This window comes from Nasonia vitripennis (genome assembly GCF_009193385.2).
Source record: "Nasonia vitripennis strain AsymCx chromosome 4 unlocalized genomic scaffold, Nvit_psr_1.1 chr4_random0008, whole genome shotgun sequence".
Classification (NCBI taxonomy): Eukaryota; Metazoa; Arthropoda; class Insecta; order Hymenoptera; family Pteromalidae; genus Nasonia; species Nasonia vitripennis.
In genome coordinates this window covers 972611-976805 of record NW_022279644.1, presented here as the reverse complement: position 1 = coordinate 976805, position 4195 = coordinate 972611, and the positions used below count along the sequence as shown (strand labels likewise).

At 30.3% G+C, this 4195-nt stretch overlaps 1 pseudogene; it reads right to left on the bottom strand.

Moving 5' to 3' along the window:
• Positions 1–234: 234 nt before the first annotated feature.
• Positions 235–3399, bottom strand: LOC100680317 (annotated as a pseudogene).
• Positions 3400–4195: the final 796 nt, after the last annotated feature.

The window sequence follows — 4195 nt, the reverse complement described above, 5'->3', positions numbered from 1 at the left end:
AACGCTTTTATTCAGCAGAACTCCATCAATCAGCAACAGAATTACAACCAACAACAGAGCTTCGGAGATTTCAACCAGCCTCTGAGCAGGAAAAACCAGCAGGCCAGAAGACAGGTTCACTACCAGCGACAGCAGTACAACAGCTTTTAAACCTTGAATTAAGTAGAAACTCGTTGAACTTTTTGTGTGACCAAGCCAAATTGTAAAATAAAATTTGTACAAAATACTCATGAATGTTTTGACAAAACGAGGTACATATAATTTGTTTATCTCGTATGCATAATACTTATGCATTCTATCTATATCTCACTAGTTATTATATAAGGAAGAGTTTTAATTTTATGCAAGAAAATCATGGCCCCGAAGTCGCACTCATGCGACTGATTACTCCCGAATTTTCGAAACGATTCGCTAATAACTTGACAACATACGAAAATGTACATACTTGTTGAGAATTATATCTTGCTACTCTTTGAGGAATTCGGCGTAATCGACTGAATCTGAGTCAAGGACTATTTCTTCTAAACTCGGGCCCTTTTGCGAGTTCGAAGACGATTCTGTAACAAGACGTGCGATTTATATATTAAAAATAAAATAATTTAAAAACAACAAAAATGTTTGCCATTACTTGGAAAAAAACCAGTCTTTTTGTATTCATTGAGCTCTTCTTTAAAAGCTTCTTCAAAAGTTTCTTACCTTGCTCTCAGTAGTTTCTCTTATTCCTTTTCATGTCTTAGAACCTTTTCTGCATGTTCACTTACTACTTTCTCTGTTGATAAATAAATTTCAGATATTAAAATTAAAAATGTTTTGATGAAAGAACAATGAGCTGAGATTACTTCGAACATGCTTTAGTTCAGACAGTTTTTTCTCTTTGTAAAGAGCCCATGGAGACCTATGATATAGCTAATTACTTTGTAAATCTAGAATTTCCTGTAAATTTTCTAGCTTAAAAACTGCATTGTCAACTTCTTCGAACATCTCTTGCAAAGAACCTACAAGTTAACTTAATAAAGTACACCAATGTTGTAAAAGCTTTCTCAAATGTACAGTGAACACACTACCTATTTGATCCATTAGCTCTTGAATGGTACTGTTGATCTTTAGTATAGAGGCCAAAGTACTATTTAAAGTTGCGATGCTATTCCACTGAAGTTCCAACTTTTCATGAATTGTTGCGATCAGAGCATCTGCTTCCTGAACTTTCTGTGCATTCTCTTCTGCAAGTTCATCCAAGGTATTCCATTCTATTTGGAAGTAATGAAGCATGTCAGCGCCAGCATCACTTGAAAAATTTAGTTACTGTTATCATTATAATTTATATTTTTTTAAACAAATAAATACAAAATGTTTTGAGTAATTTGTTTCTAAACTCAAGAAGATAAATCATACAAATAAAATTAAAAAAAAATTAAAAACCAGTTAACATAAAACAGATACTGACTTGGTTTACATTGATTACCATTTTATGCCTTGTATATTAAGTAAAAATTAGAAACTCCAAACTCAAAGTACCACATATTTTTACATGTACTGAATATTTACAATTACGTGTGTGAAAAAGCTATTAGTTCCTAAAACTTCTATTAATATTGATTACTACTGCACTACCTTATTTAAAACAATCATGAAAAGTACACTGTGTTTAGAAAAAGTTAAAATATTGGAAATAGCTTCGTGTTCTAAAAGCTTATGAGCTATATCGTTAAATACCTCTTGAAAAATATCACTATTTTTTGTTTTAACTGCATAAAACAAAACTGTTCGACCAGATCTACTATCTTGCAAACTGACATTCACGCCATGCTTCAGAAGCTCTATTATACCTTCCAAATTTCCATTTAATGTCAGTAGTGAATAACCGCTAAGCCTGTAAAATATAAAATATTTAATTTTTGTTAACAAAATATATAATATGCTGTAAGAATTACCAGAAAATCTCTCACTTTATATTTTAGAAGTAAATGTAAGATTCTAGAAGATGTTTTAGCTGCTATAATAACTGATGAATCATGAATTAGTTTAGATGATACTGGCTGTATTCCAGCATCAAGCAGTATTTTTACAATTCGCGTGTCCATTTCAAATTCAACTGATAATTATAAGCTTATCAACACTTAAATAACCTTATTGTCTAGTGAAGGAACCAATACGTTCTGCTGCTTTTAACAGTAACATACGCCTTTGAACTTCTTGCATGCTGTTATTTAAAATAACTTTGTGGATACTTAATAATCTATCATCACCATGCTTTTTGGCTGCTTCATAGTCCTTTAAGTTGCTTTAACACTGCTCTAGCAAAAGCTTTTTTATTTTGTTCAAAATAATCCTTGACATCTATAACGAATAACCTTACTAGTCGAAAATAGTTTTTCTAATGACTTATCCGGGTTCATTTTAAATTCTTTCTGTTCAGATTCTAAACAGAGTAAACATTATGATTTGTCTTTCTAGAAAATAATGTATTAATCGGTTGTTTCATCATTTTATGACTGTGTATTCTTTTCATTATATCATCTGATTCATTATTAATTAGAAAAAACTCATCATTCTTTAAACAAGAAAAAAATTCAATTCGCATCGTAAATTCACTTATTATTTTCATGGAACATTTTGTAGGCACAGATTTAATTAATCATTACTCACACTACTTAATTAGTTTCTATTTACTTCCAATACTTCATTTTTCAGCTTCTTTATTAGAAACCATAAACGTAATATTCTTTCTAGGTCCAATCACTCCAGTTGACTTGCTTGAATGACTTAATTTTAACTTTCTTCTTTGATTGTTGTTTACAGACCGCATCCTGCTATTTCTTCTTTACAAATTACTCTGTGTTATTAGTTTAAGCGACAAAGGCTTATTTATTAGTTGATTGCCATCTCTCTATAGCATCACCATTTTTTGTGACACAGGCAATTTTTTTATAAACACTCGTGTTTGACTATTCTATTTATCGATCATGTTTGAATTTTCAATTACTAATTTTTTCAAAATTCAATTATCACTATAATGCACTATAATATTTTGCTTATTAGAATCACTAGTATCTGATTTCAATAATCTTTTTAAACTTAACACCATTCATTGCACTACTGTTATTATTGCCATTTAGAAACTGAACTTTCATTTTTTAAAGAAACATGTCATCTGACTATGTAAGCCTGTCTTATCCTAAGATTGTAGCTGTCTCCGGGTGACTTTATAGTCCAAGCTGTGGGCTTCTCGTTGGTTTTCTTCGGCAACTTGAATTGCAGAAAGCATTCTGACAATTTGGCATGGTTCAAGTCCCAGATTTCTATTAGTGCTTCAGTTGATGAACCTACACAAGGTAAATCTTCTGTTTGACTTAATAGAACGCGTTCTATCAGTCTTGTGTGACCACTCAAGCTCTGAAATTATAATTGAATAATTTATTAATATAATATAATCAACTATCCAATAAATCATCAATAAACACCCGAGAGATGACTGGATTGATGAAGCACATATCTTTATTTTTTATTTATCAAAAATACTTACTCTTTGAAATAATAAATGCAGGGGACCATTACAATCTTAAAACATCCAAACAAACACATCCATTGCTGTTAATATTGAAATGATATATTCTAATCGTGAAAGCCACCTAGAATAGAAATGAAAAGCATTAAACATTTTAATACAAAATAAATAGTATACTGATAAATTGAATAAAATGTAGCTGAGTATGCCGATATACTTTCTATGACTCATACGCAGTTTCTAATCTCAATGATAGTTTGAAAATAATTAAAAAATAATGTGAATTCATATTTCTCAATGCTAACAACCTTAAAATAATATAAAATACTCAAATACCTTTGGAGATTTGAACAGATGATCCGTAAATAAATATATTATTAAAAAGAAGACTCCTCCTTGATTCTAATTCAGCTTTCTTTCCAACTATAAATATCAGCTACAGTTCTCAAATTATACAATCTTCTGTTTTTAACTTTCCTGATCTTTCTCCTCATGGATGTTTTTTTTTTATCTCTGTAACGAGAATTAACAGTCAAGGCACCCTATTAAAAATTATAACGTGCAATTACACGTATTATTGCACGTATATAAAAAACGCATTATTATGCGTATAATAGTATATATTTTTGTACGTACAAAAGTACGTACTATTGTACGTATAAAACTGAACGTTATAGTACGTATTAAAAC